Here is a 17,130-nt window from a genome sequence, read left to right on the forward strand (position 1 = left end):
GAATGTGGAAGCCCATGAGCCCCCATATGGAAACAATGGGACCGAGGTCCCCACCCATGGGCAGTCACAACAACATCTTCATGGCTCTGAAGGTGCCTGGGCTTGGGGCTGAGCAGGAAGAGTATGAGGACCCTGTGATTGTGTACTGAGGGCCTCAAGGTGCTCTAGCACATCCCCCAAGTCTCCATGGAGCTCCCTATGCACCAGACCCTGGACCTGACTTCAGGTGACAGGATTCTGTCTGTGTGTGCTCCGAGGGGTGAACACCATCCCCTGAGGTCATTCCACCTGAAGGTAGCGCAGGACCAGTAAATTATGAGGTCCCAGAGTGGGTCCCAGATGTGATGTGGCCTGGTAACATGGCCAGATGAGGTGGGAGAGGTGGTTCTGCTGGCAACTGTCTTGCCAAACATGCTATTGTGTCACTGTTATAGAACATATGTGGGTAGTAATAGTCCACACATTCCAGGATTATGTCTATACAGCATTCATAGATATCCCCATTAACACAAAACAACAGATGAGCAGTGGTCACATAGCAAACAGAACACATGCATATATGGAACCATAGTGGCCCTTACAATGGCATGCAGGTGACATTGTTCATAACAGGCCACCAATGATAGTGTTTCAATATGGAATTTAACTACAAACACATTGCACAAATTGTTGTACAATATGATATATGTCCCAATGGTAGGTCTTCTGTAGACATACCCGTTGGGTTGTGTGATCAGATTGTTGTTGCAGATATGGTGGGGGGGAGACAGAGATGTGTATTAACAACTATGATATCCTTGCAGTATGAGGTCCTCAGACCTGTTTCCCTGTTTATGTTTTTCAGGCAAAATGTCCAGGGAGAGACTTACAATGTACACAGCACAGGAGAATGATGTCATCATTGCATACCTGGTCCAGCACTACCACACCCTGTTTGGGCATACAGCCCATGATCAGCAGGAGAGGATCACCCTGTGGAATGATCTTGTCCACGAGGTAAAAGATGTTGGCCTGCATAACCACAGTTATGAGCAGGTCCGACATCAATGCACTGGTCTACTCCACCATGCCCGTCGGCATACTGCTGCGATTAGGGGGGACCAGCTTGCAATGGGGGGGGTCATGCCAATCAGCTCCCCCGACACATGTTGAGGAGCTCCTTGCCAGCCTCAGGGCACCTGCCTGCCCGCAAACACAAGACCTGGCGGAGAGCATAGTGGAGGTGGGTGCTACCCACACAATGGCTGAGGAGCATGCAGGTAAGGCCACAGGGCACATCAGTAGACCACTGTTGCATATCCATCTGCATCTGTAGAGTTTAATCATACATATATGAGATGAAATATATATAGTCTGTTGCTGCGTTGTAGTAATAAATAGATGTGCATAATCTGTAGTATTGTGGGCTTATACTGTTGATGTACTTTAATGCTGCTCCCACCCTGTACCAGTGCCACAGGTGTGGCTACTGACATCAAATCTCTCACACAATTATGTAGGTCCCTCTGGTATACCTCTGGTGCAGCAGCCTGTAGCTGGTGAGTATGGTGTTTGTTCAGGTTTCCCAATACACCGGTCATGTTATGGCCATGGTATATTCCATGCACTTATTTAACACACCTACCCATAATGCATGCTGTACATGTTCACGTATTGTGGCTATTAACTGCACTGCATCACAGTAGTCACAATGGTGGCATATCTGAAGGGAATGTAAGAGTCCTGCAATATAACTAACAACCTGTCACTGCAAGATGTGTGCACAGAGATGAGCATAATGGTGGGACAAATGGCCTACAGTAGGGACATGTCTGAAACATCACCCTTATACAGTGCTACAAAAGTGTATATACCACTACTACAATAGCAACTGTTACAGATCTACACTACAGCATATCACAATACTGCATTCCACAACCCTTACAACCTGCAATGTGGTCCTAACATGAGGAATGAATGTGTAATATGGAATCCTATGTTAGGACAGCAAATATGGGGAATACACACTTTCACAAACACTGGAAGCATATGTTTGCATACACTCCAGATAACATATTGTGGAAGCAGCTTTTGAGGTACTGACAGAATGCATTCTTCATGAGTATGGACCTTCCAGCAAGTACAGGTCCTCAATGTCACATCAAAAAATGGTCTGCTGTCTAAGACATTTGGCCATCAAATGTGCCTGCTTACCTGCAACAGATGCAGCCGTGGCTTGCACACATCTTACAAGCCATGGAATGGATCCCATACCCAACAGATAGCACCCAGGTGTTGGACATGTAGCCTTACCTCACCATTGCATATACCATGGCAAACAGTACAGACAGTCATGTATGTGGCGAGGATGTATGGGACAGGATTAATGTAGAAAATAAACAGATGGCCATCAAAGACAGATGATGACACATGTTGCAAACTGGTCATGCAGGCTGCAGAGTAACATGCCACAACATTGAGGGAGTTGCAGGAATGTCCAGCAAGTACTGGCTGTGCAGTACCTCTGTCAGCAATTGCCTGGACTCTGCATAAGTGTGACCCATGGGATAGGGTAATCAGATGGGACAGTTGTACCACAGGAAACATCAGCCAGACCTCTCTACAGGTAGCATATGCATAACAGCAAAAGTCCCCCAAAGGCATGCATTGCAATGTGTACTGGTGTACCAAGAACTCGTTGGAAACCTACAGACAGTATCATTAAGATACATGTGCTGCACAACCAACACCTCACCCCACCTTAGGCCCACCATCCCCATCTGTACCTTGCTGGTGCCAGTGTACACCTGTATGTTTGCCGGTACACACGGTGTTCAGAGTTTCGGACACTGCAAAATGACACAGATGTGTAGGCCATAGTTGTCAAGCATCTGCAAAAAGGCTGAGGATGGGGGGGGGGGTGTCATCCAGAAACACAACAGTGCACTGAAGCAGAGATCCAAAGCTCTCTAAGAATGGCTGTATCTGCACACAGTCAAGGTAATGAATTCTTGCAGACATAACCCTGACTCCACAGTAATAGTGACAGCACTGTGTGACCTCCAAGGGCTGTGCACATGAGCTGACCTTGCAATCATGCAGAGTTGGGGGACATTTGTAGGGAAGAGTGACCAAATACCAAATACTGGTAATTGCAGATGGCCCATGCTAGTATACCCCTTCCAGGAATACTGACGGCTGTGGTACAAATAACAGTAGGTGCAACAAACCATCATGATAAGGGTGTATGCACATATACACCCACAAATTGTATGTATCTCAATCAGCATCTGCAGAACTAACACATTTGTTTGATACTACATTTGATTGCACATGTCACATATCAGGGTTGTGTAATGTTAACATATGCAGAAATATGGCCCCATGGCATATCAGGGAAGAGGGCACCATATCAATAAGGGTGTATACACTCCCCATAGCCATGCTAACGTTTGAATCTTGTCAGTGTAATTGTATTTTATTGGCCATACATGCACCGCTGATGATGAGATCTGTAAATCAGACATCAGGCATTCACAAATGACATCTGTCCACATATCATCCCAGGTTTGTGTCAGACAAATACATAGGGGCTGTGAGCAGCAAAGCAAACTTAACTGACACACATATACACATCCAGCAATGATGCGTACACCTGTGAGGTATGGTGCACAGTATATGCCAGGGTGCCAAACAGGTGCACAGCAATACTGTGTACGTGGGTGCAGTGTGTTCCAGGGGAAGGGGCATCACCTATTAACACAACCCATGCATCACAGAGATGTATAATGTTGCTAGCAGGGATTGACTATACCTGCACTGCATGCTTAGTATCATATGTCATGCATGTTGACAGATGGGTAATGAGAGGTCTGTGTGTAATATCTTTGTGCAACCTCACCTGTAAGTGTCTGTGTGTGTGTGGGGGGGTTAATTTGTCTGCAAGTGCTATCTGGTGGAGTGGATGGGGGTTGATGTATGTAGAATCCGTCTGTGTATGTGTGTGTGTGTCCATGTATGCACATGTGTGAGTGTTGGGTTGTTCATACCTCTCAACTTCCCTTAGAAATTATGCAGCGCATGGGCAGACACATTACGCACCAGGAATACTTTTCTGACATGTAATCTCAGGACATCTGATAGTATAATAAAGTCTGCAGTATGAAAGATGCATTGGGTGGGAAAACTAGACACAAGGGATGCTGTTTTAATTGCAATCAGCAGAAAGGTGAAAGAATACCCATGTATGCATCACTAAAGATGCATTGGGGAATTACTAGACAAGACAAGAGAGTGTTTCCAAATATTACTGTAGTCCACATAAAAAGTTAATAGTGCAACAGATCTTGCATCTACTGAACAATAGTTAAGTATGACACTCCAGTGCGTGACATTATTGAGTGACTGTAGTAGCTCATAACATACGGGGGTCATGCTCAAGACGTCTGGACAAAACCAGAGTGAACACTTGATGACATCAAGGAGTCTTTGAAAAAAAATGACTCCATGCAAGTTAAAGAGTTAATGGAGATAGGTCTTGTTTTGTGATCACTTTTCAGAGCAAATAGAAGAATGATACACTAATGATTGGTATTATTGACGGTAATTATTCAAGACTGACGCAGGATGGGGAAATTAAGAAAAAAACTAGTGACATTCTGTAAACTCAGGGACAGGTAAGTAGTATGGTGGAATGTCAGTGTGTGTGTGTGTGTGTGTGTGTGTGTGTGTGTGTGTGTGTGTGTGTGTGTGTGTGTGTGTGTGTATGTGTATGTGTGTACTGTTAAGCAATGACATACAGGTCTTAAAGTGCATTTTTTGTTTTCCCCTGACAGGTGGCGAGGTGAGACAGGGTCCCTCTTGCAGGTAATCTGATGTTGGTGCCCATACAGACACTGAAAATGATAATAAGTGTGTTGAAGCACAGGCAGGGTTGTCAGGGGCTGAATCTGCACCATCATTTGACATCCCACTGTTATCCACCCCATCCGCGCAAACAGTCACAATGCCTATACATACCCCATCACCAGTGGCCACAGCTTAGGGACAGTTGGCAGTTGGTGGCATGGGAAAGGACAGTGTGGTATCTATGGCACATGTGTCCAGACACAGCAGCCATAGCTAGATGTCCGGCAGAGTACCACATAGGCAAATGTACAGAGCTGCTCATTGGAGGGCTGCTGGTAATCGTGCCCCTGGCAGAAGTGCCATATCTGGTACCACCAGACACATGTTTCAGGCTGTCATGGAGGCGCAGGCATGTATGGAACAGTACACCAGACAGGCTCTAAGGCTGTAGAGGGCTACTCATTCAGCTGTTACTGACAACATCCGTGATCTTGCAGGTGCCCTCCGTTATTTTTCAGAGGTCATGGATAGATGATTGGGTGAGATGGTGGGAATCCTGGACCATGGAATGTCCATGCTCGAGCATATGGTAGGAGCGGTGTGATGGTCACATGGACATAGGCCAGTATCACCAACAGCTGGAGGTCGACGTAGATGTGCCAGAACACAAAGCTGGTCCCGTAGTGGCAGTACCAGCCTCAGCACTGCAGGGGGGCGCTGCCCACTCCACACCACACCACACCACAGCAGGCCATGTGCACGTGGCCCTGCCCAGTCCAAAGAGGGGCCCGTTTCCAGCGGACATATGTCATCATCAGGGGAGAGTAACATATCATGGCTTGTACCTGCTGGTGCCCTTGGAACCCCTGGCAGGCACAGTTCACTTGTCCATGGCCGGAGATGTGAACTGCACACCCTGCCAGGTATGGTCTGCAGCTGTCCAACAAATCCCTGTATAGGGCAGCCACATGGAACTGTGTGCATGCATACACACACACACACACACACACACACACACACAAACACGCACACACACACATGCACACACACACACACACACACACACACACACACACACACACACACACACACACACACACACACACACACACACACACACACACACACATGCCTACACACACCACATAACTACAGCCAAATTAATAATTAAATTCCCTCACTCACACACATGGTGTCAAATGTATGGCTCAGTCTAGGTCTCTGGCAAACCAACAACACACCCTGTGCATATGATGATACCTGTGCCACATCCCTGTCATCCATAACATTGATGCAGGGACAGGCTAATATAGTTCTGATGCACAGGCTGACTGTACTACAGTGTACCAATGTAATGCTGTGTAACATGTTGCCAGCAGTAAAGTTTAATGCTTACATGTTAGGAAGTGTAGCTGTCCAGCCATGATGCATTATAGCTGTTATTAACACTGAGTCATTGTGATCTCCATAATGTATTCCATTTGTGTTGTAAGTGTCCATGTGTCAGCAGGATGATGGTCTGCTGTTGTATCCTACAAGGTCTATGGCACTGTGGTGACACCTTGGCTGTGCCATATCCTGGGTACAGGTGAACACATGTCACAGGTCTGTATAACAGTTACTGCATGTTCCACATGGCTGATAGGTCTGGGGGTGGTGTATACAGGTGAGTGCATGGTGGCTGATATTAGCAGCCCTTCTACAGTGGACAACGGTAAGTGTACTGGGTGGTACACACCACATGTTTGTGTATAACACACACAGATGCTTTGGTGCTGATGCAATACACAGAGAATACTGTACACATGAATGTATGTACCTGTGCAAGGAACCCATTTTGGCCTATGTAATTCCACCAAGACAAAATAGGCACAACAACACATTGAGAAATAAGCAGTCTGCTAGTTTAATGTCATTGATATGGTTCTGGCAGGGTATATGTCCCCTTCCCCAATGTAGTGCAATTCTCAACTCGGTAAACATAGGTGTGCTGTTGTCAGTGGCACAGCCCAACCCTTTGGAGGGTGATAGGTGCTGTAGAACCACAGATAGTGTGATAGACAACTACTTAACCTGTTAACATGAACTGTACAGTATTACGGACAGCTAAGCGGGGGGGGATACACTCAACAGTAACTGCAATGATGGTGGCTGTGTCCACAAGTGCCACACCTAGCTATATATACCAACCCCAGTATCACTGTACACCTATACAGTGGGGAAGAGGGCATTTCCACATCTACCACTAGTTGTGATGGAATGTATTTCCACAGGATGATACCTGTGAAATATTAACATATGCCAGGCAGTTCTCAGACAGATGACCTCCTGCTGGGACATGTATATTCTGCAAATGGAAGTAGATTCCTTCACATACACACACACTCTTACTTGGCAACACTGGGACTAGAACCCCTACGTAGGTATGTAGTGATACTGATGTGTGTGGCCTTAATTGCACACACCACACAGCTTTTAGGATGAGGTGTGTTCCAGGCTACATGTTACATGAAGAACATCCCCAGGCCTGTATAGTATGGTAATGGGGGATGTACAGGTTGTTTATGGACAACACATAGTGTGACATACTTTTATATACACATTGACAAACACATAAGTCATACACACATCTGAAAGACCTGGGCTTATCAGTGCTAACTATCATGTCAGTGTGTCCATTCTGTTAGAGATAGGTTTCACACAGCACATGCATAACTGGGCTGGATAGTGTTATCAGTTACCTGTATGGCTGATGGTGACAGTGGTCCCCATACAGTGGAACATGGGACATGTACTGGGGGTACCATGGTGTAAAGACAGTATACCCAGCACCCTCACCTGACAGTGGATATTTTGCACACTTAAACCCATGATAACACTCTGACATACCCACAATCACACATTGACCAGGACTGCAATACAACCCCTTGTCTATCCCAAGAGTGCTACTACAGGGATATGCATCTAATGCATATGCCACAGGGATAGTAGGGTGATGCATTGTCAGGGCTTTCCTATGGTCAGCAACATCACTACCTCTAATACTGTGTGGCAAGTCATATTGTATTAGGAGAATGTGGCCTCAGAATGATGTATCCTACAAATATACACACAAGCACATATACACACACTTGCCAGAACTCAGAGAGTATCCCATGCCTATCAACCCATTTGTACAACAGTGTTGTGCTGGTACTGCAAGCCCCAGGTAGCTCTTAGGGAGAAGAGTGTAACAAGGTACATGTAATGTCCAGTACAGCAGCAGCCACATCTAACTATGGCAATGGGGGGTGCGGGGCGTGTGAAGGGCCTCAGGGTATTCTCAACTACAGGTCTACAAACACACAGACACTGTTATTCTCAGTAATGCACACGTACACATTTGTCAGTAGTGGGGTCCATCGGTTCAAGCGTTCATAGGTGTGTACCAGGCTATTCTCCATGGAGAGATGGGAAGTTTAGGGGATTTGTGTACAGTGGTATCATGCCACCTGCCATATTCCAGCAGGCCATCTACCAACAGATACCAAAGGGGTGATCCTCAGGGTGAGAGTTACATGCAACATCCAATCATCTGGTTGCCTCTTGCAGAGGGCCAGTGAGGTGCTCCAGTTGACATGTAGGCAATATGTATTACATAACATGGTCAGTGTCTGTCTTGGAGACCTGTACCCAAGCATGTTCTGTTGACTGTGGTAGTGTAGTTGAGGTATCCATGGCATGTGGTGTGTACAGGGTGTGGATTCCAAGCTATGGCATACATAACACAGCTGGGCAGACATGGCAGAGTCAGTCAAGCATAGATTGCCAGTAAGTAGCCAAGATGGATACCTGACATCTGCACATCTGTACGGAGGACAGACAGACATCAGCTAGCCAACTGGCTATGCATTAGGATGAATGTGCTGACAGACAGATGTCTGACACTGATAGGTATGCCATTACCACATGACAGCAGCCCTCACTGACATGTGCTATACACACAATAGTCTACAGTTAATATCTACATGTCAGATCAATATCCAGTAGGACATATTTAATGAGACACAGCTCACACACCAAAAACATGACAGTGAAGACTCAGAGTCCATCTTTGCATGCAGGGGTGCTTGGTTCCAGTACTACAATCTGCAATCTACTCTTACTTGGGAAAGCACTGTCAACAGTAGTGACGTAATGATACACTACATGCCAGTGTGACTGCATATAACCTGGCATACTACCCTTGTATGTAACACATTCAGACCTCTCAACCAACTGGGGACAAATTTCAACAGAATCAGGGACAAGTCAAGAAAAAATCAGGGTCAATCAGGGACACTTTTAAAATATTAGTGCTATTAACTAGAAACATTGACAGAATCAGAGCATATGAATTAATACACATTATCTGAAGCAAAAGAAGTTTATAACTCTTAATTATTGTCATTATTCATTGAGTGTAATTCACCACCTTTCCTCCAAAAGTCACTAGTTTTAGGAGGGGTTAAGAGGGACAGAGTTAAAATTTGAGTAAAAATCAGGGCTGAGCCATGCTTAGCAGGTTTCAGCATTGCTGCAATAAAAATGCTAAGCACATTTGTGCACTGGTAAGTGAAGCCTGCATAGTATAAATGCCTGCATGTTTAACCATATCTTAGCAGTGCTTACCATCATGCAAACCCACACAAACCCACTTAAAGCTGCTAAAAACTGCTTTAACCACTCTATATCCAACAGCCCTTGTTCTGCCCGGCAACAAAATAAACAGCACTTGCAGGTCTTGAACCCAGGACCCTGTACACTATAGTCATAGCAGTTTACCACTAAGCCATCACAGCTGTGAAGACAGTTGTTGTTTCTTTTCCAATATATCTGTCAGTGCACATACTGAATAGTGTTGAAGAACTGCTATGACTTCTACAATTGCATAGTACTTGTTAGTGATTTTATTGTTGAATCACGTATGTTGTTATATCTAAATATACACATATCAGACAAATACTGTGTGTTACATCTGGGAAGGTACATACAGTCATGTTTACACATAACAAGGATATGGACTCATATGATATATGTGTACATGTACATAGACATATATATTCATATATATGCATTTATATACATCTCTATATTGCGTTATATATATGGTCATAAATAGATCTATCTGTATATATAGGTTCATAGGTAGGTACTAGACTATTAGCCCTAGGGCCTATATAGCCTAGTCAAAAAGGTACCCTGGCTTTCGGCACCCAAGAAAATTAATTTCCTGTGCCCCTGTTGAGCAGAGCCACAGAAGTAATCCCTGGGGTGAATTTCCTATTTCCCATCCAATCATCAAGATTTTTCTTGAAGAGTGTTAATGAGGAACTCTGTTTGACATAGATAGGTAGTCTGTCCAGAGTATGGGAAGTCACTTGGACAGGAATCTATCCCTCCAGCATGTTCTTTTTATTGTGGTGACAAGGTTTAGGTCTCTAGAGCGTGTAGCTCAGAGGGATTGGGATTTCTTTAAGTGGAGCATGTACAACAGTTCTGGGTTTGACATAGCTTTGTATGTTAGGCAGAGATCACCTCTGAGTAGGCAATATGCGACGCAGTAAAGCTGGAGCATTTTGGGACGGTCTGCGTAGGGCATCTGTTTGAGGCCAGTAATCCTCTTTGTGAGGTATTTCTGTGGCCTTTCAAGTTGTTGTAGATATCTTGTGAGGTACATACCAAAAGGGGTGTTGTACTCTATAATGGGTCTAATTAGTGATGAGTAGAGGGGAACAATGACCTCTTTTTTTTCTGGATGAGAAACCTTTTGTAATGAGGTGAGCCATGTAGAAGGATTTACTGATCCCTGTGGCTATGTGATTATCAAAGGAGAGACTATTGTCCACCTGTGTCCCAAGGTCTCTTATCACACTTTCGGCATTAAGTAGACTACCACTTATGTGGTAGTTCATGGGTACAGAGTTTTTACCAAAGGGGATGACAATACACGTTTTGGCATTGAACTTCAGGCCATGGCTTTGACACCAGGCATCTGTCTCAGTGAGGCCCTTTTGTAGTATGTCCACATCGTTAAGAGTTTTGATTATAGCTCGTAGTTTGCAGTCATCTGCAAACTTTGTTAGCCAAAGACCTCCTGTGTTAGCCTGTACTTTAGAGAAGTAGATACCAAACAGGAGAGGACCCAGGACTGAACCCTGTGGTACTCCACTTGTCACTGGTCTAAAGTTGGATTTCGAGTCTGCTACTTTCACAGTGTGGGTTCTGTCCATGAGCCAGTTGGCAACCCATCTTGTGACATAGGGATTTATCCCTAGTTTAGTGAGATTATCCATAATTCCAGAGTGGGGGATGGTCTCAAAAGCCTTGGCGAGATCTAGATAAGCTGTGTGAACCACATTGCCATCATCTATGGCTTTGGTGACTCCTTCAAAGAAGTCATTCAGGTTTAGGAGACATGATCTGCCTTTTACAAACCCAAACTGGGTAGGGTCCAGAGTTTTGAGATTACCAATGTCTTTGTTTATGAGTTCCATTATGATATGTTCCATGGCCTTGCAGACCAGGCTCATCAGGCTAATGGGGTGGAAGTTCTTGGGGTCCATCGTGGCTCCCCCTTTGTGGAGTGGGATAACCACTGCCGTGCACCATTCAGTGGGCACAAAGCCTGAGGTGAGGCTATGATGGAACATGGTACTTAGGTAAGGTGCCAGTTCATTCTGTAGTTCATGTAGAATGCAGCCTGGGATATTGTCAGGTCCCATGGATGCTGTGTTCTTGGCTTTGGAGAGTGTGTTTTTTACCTGTGCAGCCGTGATTACAGGAACTTTGCATTCTTCTGGTATGGAGATGGGCCCTCTTGGGGGTGAGAGGGGGGTAAAGTTAGCACTGAACCTATCTGCCAGTTGAAATTGCCCATTATTAGGGTATTGGGTTGTACCCTAATACTTTCCAGTGTATCAAGAAATGATGAGTGGGAATCCTGGGGCATGGTGGGGTCGTCTGTAGCAAGGTACAGTTTGGATTGCGGTCTTGCCCAGAGTTAGTTGCACTTGGATAATCTCGGATGCATTATGCTGTGCAACTAGCCTGGAGGTGTGGATATCCTTAATGAATACGGACACGCCTCCACCTTTAGTGCTTCATTCTGGCTTAGGTGGCTGAAAGGTGTGGTATGAATTATAGCCTGGTAACGCAGGGGTGCTCTCTGGAGCTTTGAACCAGGTCTCTGTCACTGCACAGATGTCGATGTTCTCAATTTTAAGAAGTGCCTCGAGTGAGTGCATTTTGAGGTTTAGACTTCTAGCATTGAGTAGCATTACCCTCAGATTTTGCTTGCTTGTACCTGTTACAGTGGTGAATTTGTCATTTGAAACTTGCCTAAAAAAGGCACTATAGGGGTGGCAAGAGCCTTAGCTAGTATCCAGAATCCCAAGGGTGACAGGTGCAGTTCATCTCTGGCAAAGCATTGTGGTCTGTCGATCATGTTGTCCCAGGCAGACAAATACTGGATCCCCTTAGAATGACACCAGAAGCTTAGCCAATTGTTGAATTCAATCATTTTGTCCTTGTACTGTCGTATAATTGTGGGTGATGGCAGGATGCTACTCAGGGCTAGGGTCATACCTGCCTGGGCTATAAGATCGGAGAGCTCCTCCATGTCTCTTTTCATGTAGTCCAGGGAGGTACATCTCAGGTCATTCACACCAGCATGGACAATGACAGTGTCATATTTGTACTTGATGTGGAGTGACTTGAGTGCATGCATTATGTGGTGGATCCTGGCACCTGACAGGCAGCTGACAGTAACTTTCTCCTTGTTTAGCCTGGTGAGTGGAACATCAGTGTGCCTGACTATAGAGTCACCTATGACTAGAGTGTTGGGTACATTATGCCTTATGGGCTGTGGTTGAGTGGCACACTGAGTTTGTGTGCTATATGTCATTTGGGTTGTGTTAAGGGGTGGAGTTTGCTTGCGTTTCTGCTTTGGAGGTCCCTGATACTTGGGCAGGTTTTTATTGAGAGCCTCCGTGAATGTAGGTATGTGTTTTGTGCTTCTATGTGTGTGTTTTGGTGGTGTAGGTTTTGAGGGACTATGTGATGAGTGTGGTATGGTGCAAGTGTTTACCTTCTCCTCTTGACTGTCTAGTCCAGTCTTGGGTGAAGAGAGCTTAGCTTCCAGTTTGGCTATATAAGTGCATCTCTCACAGGTTGCAGTGTTAGGTGGTAGGAGGAGAGGGTTGTCTGTGTACATGAAGCAATTGCTGCATTGCCCCAAGATGCCCAGATTCATCAGGTAGACAGGAGAATCACCGGGAGCTAACCCTTAGACATGCCTGGATAGGTGCTTATTTATTAAGTACTAAAAATTGATTTCCTCTAGACAAGTGAGGAAAGTTCAGTGCTGTAGTAATTGGCAGCTTATTTAGTGCTTACAACGAGTTCTGAAAAAGTGCTGAGTTCAAAGAAACCGATATGAGTGCTGAAACTAGAAAACTGGCTAGTTCTAAGAAACAAAATTAAGCTAGAAGGCTTACCTCCAACACAGAAAGGCTTGGGGGCTCATAAGCCTACAAATAGTCTAGACCACTTACAGGAAAGGCAGGAAACAAGCTTATATATATCTATATATCTATCTATATATATCTATATATATATATATATATATATATATATATATATATATATATATATGTATATGTGTATATATATATATATATATATATATATATATATATATATATATATATATATATAGTTATATATATATGTGTGTGTGCATGTATATATATATATATATATATATATATATATATATATATATATATATATATATATATATATATATATATATATATATATATATATATGTATATATATATATATATATATATATATATATATATATATGTTTAACATATTTCCAGAACATGTAGTGGAGTCATACCTCAGCACCAATAGTAGCAACCTCTTAGTGCAAGGGGATGTCATGTAAGTATTGCAGGGATAAATGTAGACTGCTGCTACTGTAACGGGGATTTCTTAACAGAAATATTGTGTGTGGGAAGTCGCATCTGATATTGACATGTATGCCATCAGTTACTGACAGACATCAGTACCACAGATATCACAGTAATGGTCCTGTGGAATACAGCAGAGATATGACCAATCAATGTGGACAGTCTGACACACTCTGGTCATTCCAGAGTTATACACAGAACCTCTTAGTGCAAGACGTAGACCAAGCCTGACAAAGTGGATGTTAACAGCCATGTAAATGGGGATATCACGTAAATACTGGAATAGATATGCTCACACAGTTTATGCAGTCACACACTCCTGTCTGTCCTGACACATAATAACCACTGGAGCAGAGGTCACAAGCCCACATACTTCCCACTAGTTAGTGACATACATCTGTTTAACATCCCACTGCTTTGTCAGAAATACACAACAGTTATGGTGGCCCGGTAGCATACATCTGACAAATATCTGGACATAACATCACACTGGCTAAGTACACTGAGCTGCTAGGCATGTCACAAAGCACTGTGCAAACTACAGGCAGACTGCCGCAACACTGACCTGCATTTCTTATGGGGGATTACACATGTACCTGCAAATATAGCAGGCTCTACAGGCATGTAACAGCATGGAGTAACAGACACCTGTGTGAAAACGCACACCCACAACCAATCTGAACACAGCCACATATGGTAAGCATGCTTAATATTACAATATATGGACTGTGTGATCAGCACCATCCTCATATGTGCCACTCACACACTAATCCTACATATCCTGGGCCAATACACAGTGTATTCCAATGCCTGACTGTGGTATGGGACATGTGTGGGTTTGGCCGTACAAACATGTACGCTGATAGGGTATACACTGGAGCAGCATGCAACATTAGATAGAACAGGACCAAGATCGATGACATCTACTACAGTCTGTACACAGGCCAAGGTATATATTCACAATACGCACTGTCAACAATCACCATAAGTACAAAGACCTCACAACTGTACACACTACAACAGAATGTCCAGGTTTTTTCCTCAAATATAAGCCCTACTATACATAACATATCTAGCAGTCTGATATCTCAGTGGCTTGTTATCAGGTATGATGTCAATAAATAATGGGGTACTGAACATATGCACCTCTTACTGCATGACATATGAACAAATGTTGACATAGTTGTGGCTGGAGGCATAAACACAAGGCCAGTATTGACATGTTGCTGTGATAAACTCATACATTTACTGATGTAACAGGGTTTGTTGTGACATATGTCTTTTGAGGGATATGAAGTCAGTAACTCTCATGTCTGTCACCATGTACTAACTGCATTCCTCAGACTATGCTACTGCATTTCTAAAGATAGACCATCTGTGAGTAACACAACATATGTAAGACTCCAAACACTGGCCAGTCTGCAGATAGCCCTACAGATGAGCATTTCCTCAACCACATAACACTGTCATGACAGGTATTAAATCATGTAGACCTGCCATATCCACACAATCCCTGATAAACCAACATTACTTCAAATGTAGAAGAGCAAGACTTACATGCTGTCCTCATGTCTGGAATATCCCCCTCCTGTTTGTTGGGCTGTCTCCACAGTGTATGTTGTAAGAGGTATATCCCACTACCCTCTGTGATGCTGTTTGCCAAACACCGACATGAAGTCCTGCTCACAGTGAATGTCAAGGGCCAACACTCACATGATGTTCCTAGTTATAGGAGTGTGTTTCCATGCAATTGGCTATGGGAATGTTACCACAGCTGTTCCACATGCAATCAGCTAGTGGGGAACTGCAATTTGTGCACAGGCCATCAGCTGATCATGAGCATCACTTACAAAACACAAACTGCTGCCTAAGCAAAGCAGGTGTACTTTTCCACATCCACCAGAGAGGGAGTGAGAGAGACAGACAGAGACAAAGTAAGGGGTTAGGAGAGTAAGAGCTGAGCATGTTTGTGTCACACACTTAACAGTATGAGGTTTCAAACCCCTGCCTGACTATGTATTGCTATTACATTTTATGCAGTTATTGCATGAGCCACAGAGCTTACATGTTGGAGAGCTGTCCAAAGGTATATTTGAAGGTGAGTGACATCAGCAATAGTGATAAAGGAGAGATAAGGTAGGTGTAGTACATGTGCCTTACCACAAAAGCAGGTGTCAAGGATGACACAACCACACTCTCTCAGGGACTCACACACATTATCACAGTTGGCAGGGTCAGGACTAGAATTCCTAACTAACTAGTTTGCTACACTACAGTATTACGCAGGTATCACATGCACCACAGAGGTTTTCAGGCTGATATATGGGCAAAGGGTATGTTAAGGCGACTGACATCAGAAGGCATGCTTCAGTAGGGCAATGGGAGGTGTAGTGAGTGTGAATGACTTCCAAATCATTAATCTCCACACACACACACACAGACACAGATTTGCCAGTAGTGGCATGCATGGGTTCATTGCTTCACAGGTGTGTAATGGTTGACTGTGCCAGAAGGCTGTACAAGGCTAGGCAAAGGGTATACTTTGGCATCAAGCAACATGCCAATGGTCTACAATGAAGCTCAGGGGTATAGTCCCTGGATTGGCCCCCACAGGTGGGTATTGTATTCACCATCCACTCATATGGGTTACTATTGTGGGTTGGCAGTGCTGTGCAATGCTTGCCATGTATGTGTTCTGTATTCCATAACATGGACAGTATCTGGGATGTGCACATATCCCACATGCATGTTCTGTGACATGTAGAAGTGTACCTGGGTTGTCTGGGGCATGTTGTGTGGACAGATTGTTATCATCTGATGTGGCATTCCTGACCTCATGTGGTAAGAACTGGCTATGGAACTCAGGTTGATCCTGCACATATATTTACAGCATGATACAGGTATTCACTGGTGTTAGTAGCATCTGTCCACACAGGGCATGTGTATAAGGCATGGTATTTCCTTTGTGGGTTACATTTGCTGACTCTACAGTTATTGCAGACGTCCAGTGGGGAATATAGCAAAGGACCACTGTAAGCAAATATTTGCCTATTGTAGGGATGGAACAGGGTGCCATGTCCTCTGTCACCCACTGCAATCACACCATGGTTACTATCTGTGGGCAATATGCAGGGAACTACTAACATAGTGGCTGTTGCCTAGCCAAGTGTGTTTGTGTATGAGACATGGGTGGAGAGTGTTCTCTGGGTAATACAAGGCTTTCCTATATTGTTCCCCAATCCATAATGTCACATGTAGGGGTATGGATTCTCTACACCAGCCTCTCTACCGTTTGACATCTGTT

The sequence above is a fragment of the Protopterus annectens genome, chromosome 8.part1 (assembly GCF_019279795.1).
Source record: "Protopterus annectens isolate FY-2018-M chromosome 8.part1, PAN1.0, whole genome shotgun sequence".
NCBI lineage: Eukaryota > Metazoa > Chordata > Ceratodontiformes > Protopteridae > Protopterus > Protopterus annectens.